The following is a 20,094-nucleotide window of genomic DNA, read 5'->3' on the forward strand; positions in this document are numbered from 1 at the left end:
GGATATAGCAAGCGACTAAAAGTACTGCAGATCTTAAATGAATGTACTATATTTTGATTATATTTGTGTGTATATAAGATAAACGCACCAGTTAGTGGACATGAAGCATTTGTTGGACAAAACGATAACATTTCAAATATAAAGTTTTTAATGGTATGTACGAGTCTAAAAAAATTAATTCGTTATTAAATATTTACAAACAAATTTATTTAGAGTTACACAACTTTAAAAGCTTAATATTTAAAATTTTGTACCACTTTATCCACTGACTGGTACATTTATCTTAATTATTTCTATAATTAACAAGCAAATAATATATTTTGGAAAAAATTTTGGATGGACACTTTGGGACAAAGAAGTATGACTCACATCATTGATATAATTGTCAATATTAATTTGTCAAAGCTATACTTTCTGTGAATTAAATATTCAGCAATTGTTTTGAACATTTTTTGAAAGAAGTAAATATTTTTTCAAAATTTTATAATAATTCACACAATGTAAATGTAATTCTTGGTGAATATTTTATTGATATAGCGCATGTGAATGCCGTGAGAAAAATATACGAGACCGTCTAGACAGCGTTAATAATCGTCCAGCTTAATATTCCCATTAAGCGATTGTTCGCGGGCGTAGAATGATTTTGTCAAGTTTAAAAGCTATTTGTCTACCTAAAAGTACGTGGTACATATATGTATGTACAGATATTCCGTACTCTTTAATCAGGAACTGCTCGCTTGTACTTCTACTTGGAAAGTATCGTGAAAAGTTCCTGGCATTTCTTTATTTTGTATAAAGATATCAATGCGTTTCTCAGAATAAAAGGGACAAAGTGATAATGCGAAGAATAGTAAAATCAGCTCTTTCATCGTCTCTTGAAATACGATCATTTGCGATTTCGATATATGTAGAGTTGTGTTAATGTCGGACTAGACACTTAAAGGTACATTTACATCCGATGACGCTTGCATAATTCGAGTACTTGCTATGCGAACTGCACTCATACATATATGATTTGTTCAATTAGATCGCGCGAATGTGTTGTATCGTGTCTCTTGCGTGATACCAATCAAAAGACGGATATTTACTGTATTTTTGGTATACAAAAATTGTTCTAAACAAAGTTGTTTTGCCAGTTTAAGTATTATCGCTCATCAACTTGAAACACATCTTTCTTTCCGAGAAATTGCAATAACAGTTTGTTTTGTTACACTGCATTATATATATGTGTGTGTGTGTGTGTATAATTAGATTAGATTTGCATAAACAATATATAAAGATAAATTTAAGAAGATAAACATCAATATTTTTCATTAAAAAATTAGTATTATACATAAAATTTTCTCTTTTTACTTCATTTTTTCGTCGCTTTACTGCTGTATCCGAGTAACTTGCGAGTAATTAACTTATAATGGGGCAGGAAAGTGGGTTTCGTCACGCTGAAAATCGGAATTTTCTAGGACGAATGTATAGTGTTGAGTGCGAGTCATCCTTGTTACTCGCGGCTCGTCGTACGCGATCAAAATGTAGCGAGAATTTACGAATTGGATAATCAGCAGCATCCTCATTAAAGCCCCCCCACTAAACGCCCCCGCCTTCCATTCTCTTTCGGACGCGTGTATGAGGCTACGCATACGCGTCGGACGCGTTCGCCCCCACCCATTTATTCGCTCTTATCCGACTTCGAGGGGTATTTTTCAGTGATATGTGCCTTTTTCTAAATTTACACAATCGACCCGTGAATCACTCTTATAAATATTTAGATGTACTATCCGAGAAGCAGACACGAGATAATAAACTATGCTCTCTAAACAGTTGCAAGATATATCCACAACGTTGTTGGTAATTGTTTATGCACTTATCAGTATTACGAATCGATAAAGTTAAAGCATCTGTAGGTGGAGAGGTAACTAAATATTTATAGCAAAAGAGAGGAAGATTGACATTTAAATACTTAAAAATTTTTTGTTCTGTATTGTCTGTCTATTATTCGTTTTTATGAGTTTTTTAAAGAATTTTCAAGTGTCAGTTTTATAATAACAGTAAGAATAGTGAAAACTTTTTGTTATGACACACAATATTTAAATTATTTAAATTATTCCTCTTTTATCTTAAAAATATTACGAAATATCTTTCCATTTTCATTTTTTAATTAACGCTCGTTAAAGTACTCTTCAGTTATTAATATTGTCCTAGTTTAAAAATGTATATTAAGTAAGTCTATCTTCATAAAGTTTTAAAAACATTTTTTGATCCGTGGTATTATATTTTTGCGATATCTATTCGATACACAGGAAGTACTATAAACTTAAAAATTGTTTATATAAATGTTTTAATCTTTTCTTTGCCACTATTAAAAGTCTACTAAATGGAGTATTAACGTTGTTTAATAATATTACAACATTTATGTAGAAATCTACCTATGAATTAGAAACGTATCCCACGCAATTAGCAATTAGAACGTAAGCAATACCGTAGATATGAGCGTAGGACATTAATCGAACAGTATACTGACTGTGCCGTAATAACGACCATGTAATAACGCAACTCAAGCGCGTAAATAGCGTATAATTAACCGGCCGATTTATCGTGTGTCATTTAACTTTCGGTGGGCGTGAATCAGTTGCGGCTCTCTGTTTATTACCGTAGAATCCACGTGGAAATGCACGCGTAAATAATTAAACAGTTGAAATTGCTCGAGATTAATTCATCGCTATACTCATCGGTCAACAATCAATATTTGATCCGTATCTTTCATGCGCGTTAATTAGCTTAATTTTAGACTACTGTATACCTGGCATGCAAGTACGAGACACCACACGTTATGTCGCGAATGGTTAATGACTTTAAATATTAGTTCAATGCACATTTAACACATGATGTAAATAGCTTGTGTGTGATCAAGGCTTAAAATAAATCAAATGATTTATATGTTACGTTTACGACATTCATGTAAAATTTTATTCTTCAAGATTTATTCCTATACAATTTTCTTGCAACTAATAACAAAAGAAATATGATATTTTTTAAAATTGCTTTTTGTCAATTTTATTATAACAAATATTATTGGAAACAATTATTTTATTAATTTCATTGTTATTAGAAAAAAGTATAGAACAACCTTATTCAATATCTTAATTATTACTACAATTCTTGTTTGAATTTTCCATTATTTATACGGTCGTAATCTTTCCATTTGCTTTTTTCATAACAATCTCCAACACTATTGTCAAACGATCGAACATTCGATCTTCGTTTACGACACGCTGCCATCGATGGCAGTCGGTACTCAGAATGTTTTATGCAAATAGCCATTGTCTATCCTGACATTGACGCGATGGCGAGAGATTTGTTTTGTGCTTCTTATGTGTCGTTGCACATAAAACGTAACGCATCTGCGTCGCGAATGTAACACTGTGATAAATTCGGCTCTCGCTCCCTCGCGTGCTCGTGAAGAAATGTTGTCTCATAAATATGAATTCGTATGGCAAATACCGTCTGAGACGTCGAACCAAGAAACTTCGAGGAAAGTTTAGTCACCACATCGATATTTTGCCATTAATATTTTAATGGAGTGTGAGATGAATTGCTAAGAGTTATAATCGATAACATAAAATATAAAGATACCACACAGTAGTATATTTATTTGTTTAAATTAACTTTCGTTTTTTAAATTGCTTTAAATTGTATTTTAATATTAGGTGTGTCTTGAATGTGTGTGAAATCGCACATCTCGTTTCTCCGTTTTTTTTTTTATATCTTCTCTATTGCATAAACTTAATGAAAAGATTCTTATTTTAGATAAAATTGCTTTTAGACTAATGAGTTTTACTTGTATCTAATATATTTTTAAAAACATTAATTTTTATTAGTTTATTGAGATACTAAAGTTTACTTCATACGTCTCACCAAATTTAATAGCGTTAAAATTTTCAATACTTTTTTATGTACATAATTTTTAAATTATTAATTGCGTGTAATGATTACAAATTTTTATTTTCGTTCAAATGAAGTGAATATTTTTTATAACACGAGTAAGAATTGTCAATCTTTGAGTACGAGTACAAGGTGTATATTTCCTATTTATCCCTCAACCAAATCGACACCGGATGATCGAAGCTCGTTAAATTACGTGCCCTGACTTACTGAAAAGTCCCGCCCCGTAACTGTAGTGCGTGTCCCTATCTTTTTGTCTCGTGCCTCTGTATGTTAATCATAAATCAATTGAGCACTACCACAAATCTTCCATTTAAACGCAGAAGATTTACATGAATTCTTAATGCAAGATATATAAATAAATGAAACATTTCGATTTCACTTAACTGATATTTTATAGATATTTTAGGTATATACACATATTATTATAAATATAATACACATTAATGTGAAGCATACCTTATCTTAAATCATACTATATGTTTAAAATTTTTTTATTTTAAGATTTAATATTTAAATATTGTTTCTTTATTTTCTCATAATTAGTCAGTTTTGCGACCGTTCTAGCAAGCTTGTTAAATTCAATAAACACACGGTACACCTATTTGGAGGGACGAATGGAAAGAATACTGAAAAGCACACTTCGTGCGAACCCAAATTCGTTCGGGTTTGTCAGAAAAGGGGAGATGAATGAGAAACAGAGGAGAGAAATTGCCGGAGAAGCCCTGCACCTGCATGGGAATGTATCGAGGCGACGCAAAGCGGCACGACGAGTGGAGGTGTTTGTAGGCTTTCTGAAAGGATGGAGAGGAGAGGAAAGTCGCAGGCCAGCTAGACGGTACATTATGTGCTATAAATGCCACCACAAATGACTTATTACACGGACATTTCTCGAAAAAAAAAAAAAATGATACATAATATCTAAACATTTATAGATAAACTCATTTATAGTAAAATTCATTAATAAATGCATGGTACATTCATCTTGTTTTCTTTAAATTCATTTAATATACAAAACATTAAATTATGTGTGTGTTACATAAACTGATAATATATAAAATAATTGTTAATTCTCAATCCTTTTCAATTTTAAATTATTTTGAAATGTATATATATATATATAATTTCGTCACATTTTGTTTCATCATTTTATTCGACGATATCTAGGGTATGATCCAATTAATGCTGCAAATTAATGTACTTAGTGGTTCGTTGATCAGAAGAAAAAATTTTACGAATTAACCAATCAAAGAATGCTTCATAACATTTGCAGCGTGAAGTGGATCGCACTCTTAGATATTGGAGTGAAGTTCGATGAAATGTCCAGTATACAAGAGAGGCATTTATGACGCCTAGTGTACATCGCGCGAAACGCGTAACCGCAGCTGTGCGTGCGGTCGAGCTCCTCTCCCTCCCGCTACATCCTTCATCTTCCCTCCGCGTTCGCTTTGCTTACCTACCTACCCGAGACCAGACGCAGATACGGTTCTCACGTCCTCGATCGTCGGCGACGGCGATTTGCAGTTTGAAACAAACCCTTCCCGCGGTAAACGAGTGGCCTCGCTGGACCTGTCGAGCGCTGCCCAATTCTGGCTTTCTTCCTTTGGCAGATGTTGCACTCTCGAAGACGCGATCTCGAGAGTAGTTGGTCGGTCGTTTTCTCATTTCGAAAATAAAAAAAATGAAGGCAAACCACATGTTTTTCCGAATATAATTTTCGATCATATTCATTTTAACTTTGTCGTTGAAATGAAAATCTGAGCGTATAGTCACCTAAACTTAATTTTAAGTCTATTTCATATTCAAGATGTTATTTACAATCTCTCTCTCTCATGCATATGTTCTTTATTTATTTGCGAGAATTACAATATTTATATGTATATAAATTTTTAATATTTTAATTATTTTTAATTAACCGTTACGATATGAAATATTGATAAAATATTTAACATATTTTCTTATTAAATCAACTATACAAAAATATATCGTATAAATAATTTCGGAAGGATGTATTATAATCACTTTTCCATTTATCTAATTATTTAATTAGTCTTCAAAGATTTCAGACTTACGTAATTATAACATTTAAATTTTATTATATCTTTATTTTCTTCGCTTCTACTTTTTACGTAAAAACAAACGACTAAATATTGATTGAACCAATAAACGATATCTAGATTGGAAAAAGTGACAAAAATAATAGCAATCAAAATGAGATCTCTTCTATTTCTCTTCTCACAGCTCGCTCGATATTGCCCGTTGTTTGCACGAATCGATGTTGACCTCACGATTGAAATGGCTTGCGTAGATCCGTTTTATCTTTTCTCCGACCGATACCGATGTATATTGATTTTGCTATCATCTCTCTCGAAGAAAATACGATAGCAAAACGACGTTAATGCAGAACATCAATGGAATTTTCGAGTAAATAAAGAGAAAGATATATGTATAATGTCTGTTCACGTAATTCTAAAATCACATGTATTTTAATTGTGAAATTTGTGAGAACGTATTTAACTAACACTATATTTATTGCTATTTATACGTGGAATAAACAAGATCAATTCAGCGATTCGATAAATTTGCCAACTTAACTTATTCACTACGTCATTGTCTCTTTTTGCCGTTAAAAAATTTACTGCCAACAGAGATATGATTGATATATGAATTACACTTTGAGATAAGAGAACAAGACAAAATCGTTTCAGCGTAAAAAGATATAATTTTTTAACTCGCGTTAAAGCTACAAGTCGAATAACAAACGGTCATTATCAATCGTTCCTATTTTTTTATATTCTTGTGTAGAAGATAGGAATTTGAAATATTTTGACTTTTCAATAATTATATGTCTCCTTTATATATACTGATGAAATATTTAATTTTTTATTTTCTTTATTTTTATAGTAATTTATTTACTTTGTTCTTTTAATAAGCAAGAATCTTTGTTAGGGTACTTTGAATGCTAAAGATTGCCAATTTTTTCAAACTTTGTCTCATATAAAATACAGCTCATAATTGTACTGAAGCTGTTTTGCTGGATTATCGAGCGAGATTAAAGATAGCATCTCTCGTGAAGAATGAAACGCTGTCATTGATGTTTTGTGTTAATAAAGGAAAATCTGGTTGGAGGAGATTTAAATAAGAAATGAGCTTTCGCTGTTCTGTTTTATCTGTCTCAAGGATATGTATAGGTCTGACTTTTGTTATTCTTAAATTAGCTTAAATTGCGTCTTAGTTTTACTTGTAATTCTGAAATGTTTATTACATTATTATTAATAAAAATACATGAGTGTGTGAATATATACGATGCATAAGTGTCTATACCGTTTACAGTGTATTTATAACTCGGGTTCATAAATTTGATAAACTCATAAATGACGTGCAAATCAGTCATCCCTGCAAGAAGAAAATCGGGTCGGTGCCTTAGCAAGCAGGTGTCTACCTCTGCCGGTTTGCTCACCGGATGTCTTTACTACGGCTTCGATACGTTAGCCATAGGTAGAGCCACGGATACGTTTATGCGATCTGTTCGCTGTGGATAAAGTAGATCCCTGAGAACGTTTGAAACTCGACAGAATGCACTGTCTAGAATTTTAGTGGAACAGTTCTCTTATAGAAATTTCGTGCAAATTATTTCTTATTTTTATTTTTATCCGTCACAGCTTCTCCGATCACGATAGTTGGATTTTTAAAAATAAATATTGGTTTTGTAATATTTCTTTACAATTAGAATTTACTTCAAACTGAACGATGAATATAGCGTTCCGTTTTTAATTTACCATTTCTGAAATATGATCTCAAAAAACCTAGTTAGTACGATTTTATATTTCGAAAAGCTGTTTTTGTCTTCACTAATAAAAATAGGTTTTAGATTTCACAGAAAGTAACGTTAGCGACCACTTCCTGTCAATTTCAGACACACTGTAAAGAAATTATATACGTTGTGTATTCAAAATTGTTTGAAATTGAATTACAAATTTATCGAAACTTTAATTGTTTTTTTTTTTTTTTCATACAAATTACATTTTTCGATTCGAAAAAAGCAACATCCGTTCTTGCGCACGCGTATTAAGAGAGGGGGAGAGGTGGTAGAGAGAGGGACCGAGCAGAGAGGGCAATGGTTAGCAACAGGTTGTGACGTCACGAGGCGCCACGCGACTCCGCTTCATTCACGAGAAGCCAGAAGAGCGAAAGAGGGTGGACCAGGAACTCATAACCGGCGATGCCTTGCCTTTCCTGTTTTCTCACGTGATTCGACAAGCCGGTTTATCTCGATCGACGGCCGCGGCACTCAGCCCGATCTCTGGCACTGGCAATTATTGGCCCGTAACGGTTTATGCCGAAGCCCGGCAGCGAGGTTACGGAAATGGGTTCCTAATTCCGAAATGACGCGGATAAATTAATGTTCCACACAAACGCGCATTGTCATAGATGTATCATTAGGGGTACATAGGTAGGTTCAACCTTTATTTGAGGGCTTTCCGTCATTAAATTGATAATCACAAATCATTTCACGTGACTATTGGTTGGCTATTAATTAAAAAAAAAAAAAAAAGATGTAGAAAATATTTTTGTTTTGTTAAAAATTTGAAACTCTACGTATTTAACTTTGTTTAAATTTAATATTAAAAATTAAACGAATTTAAAAACCGCAGCATAGATCTTTACATAACGCATGATACATAAGAGAATCGACCTGTTAAGTCTATCGCACGTGAAATGCATAATAGAGCATGAGCATAACATAAGACCGTTGGACCAACGAGTATCTTATGTTAATTAATATGGCAACTTTATGCTGGATGCTTATTGGTCCAACAGTTTTATGTTATGCTCATGCTCTATTATGCATTTCATGTGCGATAGGCTTTAGAGTCTTTCTTTTCTATGAAATGAAGAGCACTGGCCTTACAGATGCAAAAAGTTTGGATTTAATGCTGGGACATAAATATTATTGTTCATTTGATTGATATAATTATATTTCGACGTTATTATCTGTTTCTGGGTGAATATATCTTTATTTTATATATAAACTGATATATTTATATAGATATTTTGTAAACAGTATTTACTTTTCATGCCATAAATATATATCTTTGGTCCGGTTTCACTAACGTAAGATTAATTTTATAATCTCGATTCAATTTAAGAATTATAAAATGATAAACAAAATAAGTTGATCTTACATTGGTAGAACCGGGTCTTAACCTGCGCGACACTTGTTCGATAGAAAATACTCGTCAGTGTCGTTCATCTTCAACATTTATCTCCTCTCGCTAACTCGTTCATTCGACAAAATCAATACTTATTTTTATCGAGCGAGCGAGCGAGTGCCAATCTCGTTTGTCGAATTTCTCTTTTTACCGGTGACCGGCATCGATCCGCTCTCAATTCGCGTTGACCCAGGGTTCTTCAACCCCGCGACATCGTGCGATTCGTAGCCGACGTTCGAATTCAAGTCTATCCGTTCACCGATGCAACACGGCCCTCTCGCCTTCGCACGGAAAGACGGCGAGCGAAGGATGAAAGACGTCGGCGAGGCAAGGTGAACGCGGCGCGAGTACCCCACCACGGTGCGAGTAGCCACGCGAGTTCATTCATGAGATCGTGGGAACGTGCCTCACGGTGGGTCCGTTCTACCCCGTCCTCCCTGCCCCTTCCCCCACCCTCCCCTTCCCTCCTCTCACCCTCCCCCCCGGGCACATGTTAGCCGGTCGGTTTATCTTTTCTTGTCCTGTCTCCCTCCTTGTCTCTGTCTGTCCCTCGCGCTCCCGCGGTGGCTCCTTCTCCCTCGCGTCTAGCACCTGTTTCTACCTCCCCCTCCCCTCCGGGCCGCCCGCTCGGCCTCGCCGACCCGCTCTCGCTCCCGCAATTCCTCACCCTAGGCCTTTCCTCTTCTTACTCTCTTTTCCCTAATCATTCCTCCTTCTTGTTGCCGCATGCACTCATTTCTCTGTACTTAACTTCCCTCTCGCTCCTTCCGCTCTTCCATTCCTCCGCTATAATTCCACTTCGTATACTTGTTGTTTATCTACCTATCTTTATATAATTCTTATCCTTAATAATTTCTCGTCCATATATCGATTACGTTTGTTTCGTTGTCAAAATCCTTCGTTCCTTCCCATAGCTTTCTCTTACTCCTCGAGCAACGTTGTGCCATGTGCTTGCCGCCGTGTCTCTCTCACCTGTTCTTTATTCAGGTATAACGTATTTTTTTTCGCGATCGGTACCGATGTCTCTCTCGCACCACTTTTGTAGCCATTCTCCCCTTCTCCGCCATCTGCTCGTCTCCCTCTACGGGTCTGTTCCGCACGCTGCTTCGTTTTACCTGCTCGCGGCCACTCGCCTGATCGCCCCTCTCTTTCTCTCTCTCTCTCTCTCTCTCTCCGACCCTTTCCCGAGATCTACGTTCGGTACAGTGGCTGCTACAAGCTCTGTCATTTTATCGACGAAAAACACCGACAGAGCATATTTGTCCGGATGGAGAACATTGGTCAATCGTGCTGACTTTGAAAATGTTTTCATAGGCTATGTAAATTTTCCGATAACATGTTTTTCCAACTGCTAAATTGGTATTGGACATAAAGAAATATATAGATTTTATGTATAATATAACAATAACATTTTTGTCATTTTTAATGAGCATACTCATCTTAGCAGAAAACTAAATAAAATAATGAATCAGACGTGTGTAACGCGCATAAACTGACAGTTAGGAAATCGAATCGAATCAGATTGTGGGAAAGAAATTTCCGTCTCCGGAGAATACGGTGGTTGAGCATAAGATCTATTGTTTCCTGTTGACTAGACGGGAATTAATAGTACAGGAAGAAATACGAAGAAGTGTGCAAATTTTTATTTAACATATTTCCTTTTCTCCTTTCATAGATTTCTGCATACAATTTGATAAGAAAATACTTGTAATAAGTTTAAATCTTCTTAACAATGAGCTATTCAAATCAAGTTCTGTTATATATGAAGATTTTCCCTATATCATATTTCCATTATTGCATTCATATCGAGAAGAATTTTACCTTTTAATATCTTTTAAATTAATTAAAATCAAAACGCTTCTATTTTTTTCAAAGACATCGAAACAATTTAAATATCATGCAGCATAATGAAAAATCGTTTTTTCGTAAAATACGCGTATAATATGTTATAACATTTCTGCATTCTTAGAAGAATAGAAGACGCGAAAAATGCTTTACTGGCGCAATACTGAGAATTTTCTATCGTAGTCTGAGCTACTTGAATTATTCAGAGATGTCACCCCTTTCGCTATTCTGTTATATACAAAAATGAGAAATAAACACTTCCAAAGCTTGTCGAAGGAACTTTCGTAGTCTACTGTACCCGACGACCTCTGCGTGGCCGGCAGCCGGCGGAGACATAATTGCGGCTCGTAATCATGCTGCTGAGCCCGAGGGTATTCCTCGTCTCCCCCTCTTTAACCCTCGTAGCTCGTTTCTACTTCGTCTTCCTTTCGTTCTGTCGTACCCTCTCGTCTCTTTCGCTCTCGTGCGCTCTTCTCCCTTATCTTCGCTTTGCGTTTCTCCAGTTTGAAACGAGTAAAATGTAATAACGTTACGTCCGCGGAAGTTTAAAGACCCGAGTAGGAAGCCCGAAAGGGAAGAGATTTGATAGACATCGAGTGGAACCCCCCCAAGCAATGGGGATTCTAAAGGATCGGTTCATTTCGATGAGGCGAATGTATAGAAGCGAGATGATGTAAAAATATACGAAAAAAAGAAGACAAGTTCTATTTAAAAATATAACTAATATTATATGATTAATTCTTGTCTTGTCTCTCGTGAAAAGATAACTAGGTATACTTATTTCCATTTAATGACACAAATTGACACAAACCTTGTTGTTCTACGTTTCTTTGCATTCCACGAATAATAAAGACCGAACGATCCTTGTGTCACCGAATGAAAAACATCCACTATCAAAAATTTGTGGTTAACATTTAGTTTATCTGCAGAAAAATTGTGTAATATTATTTGAAAATAACGAAAAGAGTAGTAATGTATTGCCTATTGTCAGATTAGTCTCATAACTGCAATAGACATAGAATAGTGAAAGAGACGCAAATCGACAAGGGAACTTGATTTATTTGATTACTGTATAATGTTACATTTGTATAGCCATTCCGTAATAACAGCGCGTTTCGCAAATATGCTCGGTAGCCGCTACCGCTTAGCTATATAGCTATATTATCGCGAAAAATGCGCCAGGCTAAGGAATAAGGTGGACGAACGTACTACGCGCGTTCGGTGCGTATCACACGCGCTATTACCCCTAGCTAGAAGATACGGCTCGCCGCGCGCCGCACCGCGCCGATCGTTTTACGACCGAACGTTTATTCGCCATTTCGAGCCTCTTAACGTCCGCCGCGGAATATCGAGCTTAATATATCGGGACGTGAACCGTTCGCCTCTCTCTCCCGGCCATCCTCCACGCCCTCTTCGTTCCTCGTATTATATACATTTGCGGATACTATATCGAGAGAGCCCGAGACCAGAGTGTTACATGAGGAGTTTTGAAAGGTCGCCCCATGATTCGGCTCGAAAGAAATATGTTGACGGCGATTGGATCGCGTCCTTGCGGTGAAAATATACAATTTGCTGGACTGCGTCCGATTCAGTTAGCACCGATCTATAACGATCTTAATCAGATATACCATAGATATTTTATAATTACATCTTACACTATTTGATTTTCTCGTTTAAAAAAAAAAAAACAGTTATCTTGGAGTATTAATATATAAGTAGATAATATTTGTTTATTTTCAGATATGCAAGCATACATTAGTAAGATTAGAATTTCTATATTTTATATTTAATCAGTAAACTGATAAGCTTATGAAATTGCGGACGCACAAATTACGTAGTTTGATGGCTGCTTGTAATGAAATACTTTAAAAAAAAAAACTACTGTTACAATTTATTTTCATACTTTCATACATCAACGCAAAACGTTTACTTATAATTAATCTTCTTCAGTTGCTATCAATTGCATTAATCTGTTCTCGAAACGTAATAATTTACGATATATAATATCTCGAACTTAGTATATATATGTATGAGTTATAATTTTCAACTCATGAATTGCAAATAAATCCCCGTGACATTGAATCCCATCATTAACCGTATTCTCCACAAAAGGTCATATCGGAATTTTAAAGGCTCGTTTCACAGAGATGTAATAATATTCACCATGTTGATTGCATCCCGATGTCAATTATGTAAAACCCTCTATAATCGATTCCTCGGTCGGGCTTATATTTAATTTACAACAGTGATATACAGGTTGTGCGACATAATCTGTGACCTTCGAGGCTCGCGAGCCGCATGCGGTCCACCTGTGAATTTTTTACAGTTTGCTGGATCATATAGCTGAAAATATAAAATTATATTTTCTGTACGTGAACAAAAAAAAACATCATGCGACTCGCAAGTTTTTTACCTTTCTATTTCTGAAAATAGTTCTATCTCTGAAAATGACTCAAGAAAGATTGTGCATCACTGATTTATTGAAAGAAAAAATTTTATCAAATGGTGATTAATTGCTGAAATATTCAAGATATACATTCTAAATATTTTTATTCTTTTATTTTGATTTTTAAACATATGTATATTTACATATACTTATCATTAAAAAAGTATTAAATTTTATAAATAGATAATATCTTTTTTACATCCATTTCTATACTAATGTAGATTAACTTTAATCTCAGTTTAATTAATTTTTGTATCTTTTTCAGTTATTAGTAAAATTAGAAGAAAAAATAAAGAGTAAGTGAAAGAGATTAAACTTGGTCTATCTTGGTAGAAAGAACGAGTATTAAAAAAAATTCTCTTACAAGTTTCCGCGAAATAATATATCGTCTTATTAAATGGTAAAATAATGTAAATATCATTAACGAGTTAATGCGCGAAAAATTTTGATTGGACCTGTTTGAATCTATCTCGTCTCTCGGAAAAGTATAAAGGAGGACCCTTACGACCGGGTGTAGCCGATTAGGGATGCTATTAAATATACGTGCGCGGTTGCAACAGGTACACGACCTGAAACGGGCAACAGCCGGCCGATGTTATTGCTCTCGGGAAGACGGTAGCCGGGGTAATTGATTATCTTGCGCCCTTTATACGTTACGAGCTTGCCCTACCTCCTCTTAAATCCAGCCTCCGCGATCTAAGAGATGCGCTCTCCTCGCATTTTCTATACCCGCAAATTATACGGCGGAATCGACGTTAGTTTCAAGGGAAAAAAGAGTTAAACCGAACGAAAGTGGTCTACTCTACCAAGATGAGGGATCGCGGTATATGCAAAGGAGAAATACTATAAAAGTCGACGGAGGCATAAAAAATAATTTACATCGCGTATCCTTCATTATATATTCGCGGTATTATTATTTCTAATAACAGTACGATTTGTATTAAATTATTGTTATTATGTCTTAATAATCCATTGATCTTCCTAATTTGCGCCGCACGAATTGTACAAAGTGAAATATATAATATGTATAAAATTGAGAAAATAATCGAAATCGTCTTTTTATTTTTTTTTTTTTCCTTCGCTAAACACTAAATTAATCGTATCCGTTTTTAAGAATATATTGTAGTAGCAATTTAAGCGTTCAAGTACGAAAGAGATATGATCAAAATTCCAAGTAATGAAATGATTTTATTTTATATTTAATCTCGTATGCTGCAGGCTACAATTTATATCACAGTTGTTGCTTGTGTCAATATAACGAAAAATGCATTCTGAAATATACGATAATAAGGGAAACAATAAAATTTGCATACAAGTATATACCTATTGTACGTGTACACGCAATATGAATGACGAGTCTTGGATGAAAGGGAGTTCGAGGGAAGCTATAAATCGATTAAATCATTAATCCAGGTACCGAAGTATCGCTGCGGTGGATTCCAAACAAGGCGGCGCAATAAATTACAAATTAATTACAGCGCGGCTTATGACGCGTCTTTCAATTTCAAAGTGGCGAACGAGAACGGCTCGACTGCTGCAGACGGGTGCAACTTCCGAATGCGCAGCGAGATCCGCGTCTTCCCGGTTTTATGTATAGCGTTATTCTTGCCCTGTAGAATCCTCCTCTTTCCACGGATGTATTATGGTTAAACTGCCGCGGTGCTCTCCTGGAGGCCGCTCGCCTCCGTTCGACCGTGGCTTCTGGTCTCCCGCGAGAGAGATTACGGAGATAATGGAGCCTCTCTGAGAGTAGCTGCAACAGCGTTGCTCGGTCCCCGCTCCTAACAAATTGCTAGGTTCATTCATCCTCTCTCGACGATACACACGAGAAAAAACTAGCCGCGCTAGCCACTCACGGCGGTATACATGCGTGTAACTTCGTCCTTTCTCGCGTGGCTAATCGTTACGGAATATGGTACTACACGTTCCCGGCGTCTTCGCGTCCGAGAATCCGCGTCGGACACTCTGGAAGCTAATCAACGACGTCGGATACTGGAAACGCACACTTCCCACGCGTCATTCAACACGCGATAATCGGAAATTTCTCACAGAAGTCTTCGAAATTCTCCTATTTGACGATTTATTTAACCACCGTAAAAAAAGCGGTCGTCCCGGATAAAGGAAATTTCTCGTTTCCCGTATATCGTGTGACTTTACTAGAGGTTCTAGATTATCGCACACATGCATTAATCATAGATAACTATATGCTTTATATTCTCGAAAGATATCGCGACATACATATACGTTATACCAGGTAAATGATTCTAAACAAACGTAGAGATCATAAATCTTCATTCTTTAGTTATTAGAGCATTAGTTATCTCACTTATATATCTTTATTCTCCGCAAGACTGTTACACTTGCTGAAAACTATCATTCTTTGTATTAACATTTCAAATACTTGAATACGTATATATTAGAGTCTTATATTAAATGTGTTTGTACCTCATTGGCGAGCGTGATTCACGTTCTTTAAGAGGCGATAATTTCCATATTATCTAGTGACTAATACGCGTTTAACGGCAATCGCGATTTTCCTTTCGTTCTGTCTCCGCGGCGATTCTGATCTATCGATTATATCTACTCGCGTAGAATTAATTTTTGCTTGGAATTTGCTCTATATTTTCCAATAATAACTATAATCCCTCTTACTGATTTTTTGCAGTTGTACGATAATTGTCGGATATTTTTATAGAAACACGTTAATATCGCCATCTCGTTCGCGATCCGTTTTATCATCTCTCTATACAAGAGATCTTACTTGAGTAAATATTTATTCGAGCAAAAATGTGTATATTCTCGCAAACTTAAAACTATTTGCGACCGGTTTTTAATATTGAACGATTGTGTACACAAATATACATATCGTTATCTCTCGAGTAGTCTTTGACTGGAGACTCTGCCTAAATATGTACATACAGCTAATTCAGAATCTTCAAACACGCGTGTCACATAATACGTTAAAAGATAGCAGATAGCTATTGAATAAATTTTGTACGATTATCATACTTCATGATGAGATTTTACGCGATGCAAGTTGCGCCATTTACTGAATATATTATCCACTTTTAGCAGCTAAGTCTAAACTCGTCGCGGTAGCTTTTTACGTGACCGGTTTAATCAATGTAAGTCTTTTTCGTCTACCATCGACTCGAGCAGCCGCAGCGTGCGTCGAGAGCCTTCCGATAAGAGAGAAGCGTGTGGGCACTGGACTCTCTGATATAGTGCGTGGAAAAAATCGTCGATAAGACGAGTCGACATACTGCTTGATGTGTTTGCGTCGATCCCATAAATCGATAGCCAGTCCCTACACAATTTGCATGAATTAATAAACAAGGCGTGCCCCATAACCACGCTGCACAATGTTTTATAACAGCATATATTCTGGGGATTTAATTAACCTTGAAAAATTTAATTCGAGTTATAAATTATTAGAGTTGACTAATAATATCCCCCTTTGATTTCTATCTCATTTCAATAAACTTTACGAAATATCTACTTCTATAGTTATCGTTTCGATGTATTAACAACTTGCTAATTGTTATTAATATGGAGCTATGAGATATCTTGTTTTTATGCTTGCAATATATACATATATTGTGAATATTGAAAAAAAATCTCTTAAAATCTTTTGTACGGACAGATTTCAATTTTTATGTACAGATTATTTAGGAAAAGGAAAATATAAAAGAGAAATACAAAACAACTTTTATACACAGATACGAATTTATTTTAATACTTTTTAAATATATATACACTGACATCTTGCTTAAACTTTTATTATTCAAATAATTTTAACATATATTAACATATTTTAACATATATTATTTTTTGATTATTATAATATTTTTTATTCTTTCTTTTTTTATTAATTATTCAAACAATTTAATCAGTTATATGCAATTGATACAATTGAGATTAATTAAATAATACTAATATATCACTTTATGTGTGTGTTTTTATTAATTGCATTCCCTTGGAAAAATTTTAGTTCTGTATAAAGCACACAATAAATCAACGTATGCATAAAAAATTGTACATACAAGCTTAAATATTAGCACCAGTCTAACTCATCAAATTTAAATTAATGGATCTATGAAAGAAATATTTCAGTAGAAATTGATTATTAAATTTGTACATAACAAATAATAAATAAGTTATGGGTGTTTCACCCAATGGTTTTCAGCCTCCAGATTTTATTGCACTTGTATAATACAACACTCGCGAAATCATAATTAGTTACGCATATAGTTAGCCGTCGTAATAAAATAATCATCCACACTTGCATATTCCCGATGTTAGTCATGTACGATGCGAACTTCGTTATTATGACGGAATCTCATCAGAACGCGATAATAACGAAAAAGTAACTTCATGATTCACTCATCATACATCCAGCGTTTCGCATATTATTTTGCGCTTTTAATCTGAAAGTGACAAATAAATTACGTATAATTTAACGAAAAATTTAATGCAAATATACTTTATTTCTTCAAAATAAATAATATATTCAAGAAAGATAGATTTATTATTTTGAATTTAACAATTAGGATGGAATTGCAAAGCTACTTATGTTATTTTTATTTATATAATTTGTATATCAACAATGACAATCTTACGATTGAAAAAAACATTTTTGGAAAGATTTCGTATAAATTTAGTTATTTTATATTATTAGAAATTAGTATTTTGATAATATTTAAAATATATTTTAATTAAACCTATAATATTTAAAATATATATAAGCAGTCCAATTGGATTGATAAAACCATTGTCCCCTTAATCTCGGTTTTGTTACCGCATCCGACTAAAATATGGCGTACTGATGCTTTATTTTTCATTATGCGACTTTCTTTATCCGCTAGTTTACTTTGGACCGTTAAGAAAGATTCATGCATTGATATGACACGTCTTTTTATTGTGAATTTTTGCACAAATTAATAAAATAACAAATTTATTTTTATTTAGTCTACGTTGTTTATATTATATATTTATAATATTTCTAGAAAAACGCCATGTGATAAAAGACAAAGTATGTATGAAATAAAGTATATACGTGAGAAAATAAATGTTAGTGCTGATAGAAATCTGCATGTAAAATCGTCTGAATTGCCGATAAAGGTGAGTGTCATTTCAAACTTTGTTTGAAATCCGATATATCGGATAATTCGATAATACTTTATGTTTTATTATCATGACGCGATATTATTACCGTTTGATCATCTGACTGCTTTGCCAAATTTTAATATCTGTTGCAGATTTCAATTAGATTTTAATGAGATCAAAAATGTTTTTTCTAATAGACATTGAAATGAATTAATTATTTTAAAGATGTTTTATGACGTAAATTGTGCTTTCATATCAATGCGTTAAACTCAACGGTTTTCGTGCAAGTTTCGCGTTATCGAACAATAGTTATTGATTTATCATTCGTATGACGATATCGAGGCTAGAGTTCGGACGGCTATGCGGCATCTTACGTAACAAATGCGGTTTCGCGGTGGTCGTCCTAACAGCTGATGCGTAGGAGTGGCCGAGTGAACCAGTTGACAGTGTTAAACTACCGTCCGTCCGTCCGTTTTCTCATCTCTTCGTTCCTGCTTCGCAATATTTTCGCTTTATCCCTTCCCGACTTCTTCCACGAGACTCGTTTGCCACACGACCGGCACGCACCAGTTAGCCATCTCTTACATCTGCACTTTACATGCATGAACCAGCAACTATCTTCGTATTTTCCTACTCCAATCTCGATATTTTTTTCTATACTATCTAAATCATTTTTATTTTGGTTTATACTTTTTTACTGAAATATATTTTACCTTTACGATCAATACTATAATTGTCAGTCATATATATGAAGTACTTCCTTTCTATCTACTTAACAAATGAAAGCCAATAACGAATCTGCATTTTATATATATAAGAGTCTGTTTTCTACAGCTGATCTAATGTACACTTTTGAAGCTAAAGTGAAATAGGTATATTTGGTGAAAGCAAGAAAGAAAGTTCTAGTACAGTCTAGTGCAGGAATAAAAGACAGACCGAAACGTTTTATTTATATATTACTGATATGGAAATAAGCATTAAGTAGCAATTAATTAAATCACATTTACGGCCACAGATTCGAAAAACTGCATAGCTTATGTATGCTAAAGCTTCACCGCGAAAAAAGAATGAATAACGACTTCTAATAGTTATTTTTAAATAAAAGTTGAAGGTTATTCTATATATATATATATAGGAAACACATAATACGTTATTATTTCCATTTTGAATAATGGCGAATGGCGAGATCAAGGCTGATGCACACTAATATGACATTAATCTAATGTTTCTTTTTTTTTTACAAATTTTATTACGTGCTATGCACTACGCAATAGTAATGTTACTGCAAGTAGTAATAATTACGAGGTGATTCATTTGCGTGCAGCTCATTAGTCTTTAATTTTTTCATTGAATGCCATCTTCATTCATTAACTCGTATGTGATTGCTGGTACTCAAAGGATATCTGTCACTTATAGTTCTTCCACGATGAAAGCTGTGTTTCTTTCACCATTTTCTTGCTCATCCGACGACTGGTACCACGCCGGTCGGTCTTACGCACCGTCCGTAGACCAGTTCCTACTCTGTTTTTTTTTTTTTTTTTTTTTTTC

General features: G+C 34.6%; 1 protein-coding gene across 2 annotated transcripts in view; it reads left to right on the plus strand.

The window, feature by feature from the left end:
• The window catches only part of pnt (ETS transcription factor pointed), a 110,865-nt gene that overhangs the window by 17,622 nt on the left and 73,149 nt on the right, over positions 1 to 20,094 (plus strand). The window lies entirely within an intron of this gene.

The sequence above is a fragment of the Cyphomyrmex costatus genome, unplaced genomic scaffold, assembly GCF_001594065.2.
Source record: "Cyphomyrmex costatus isolate MS0001 unplaced genomic scaffold, Ccosl1.0 scaffold467, whole genome shotgun sequence".
In the NCBI taxonomy this organism is placed as follows: Eukaryota; Metazoa; Arthropoda; class Insecta; order Hymenoptera; family Formicidae; genus Cyphomyrmex; species Cyphomyrmex costatus.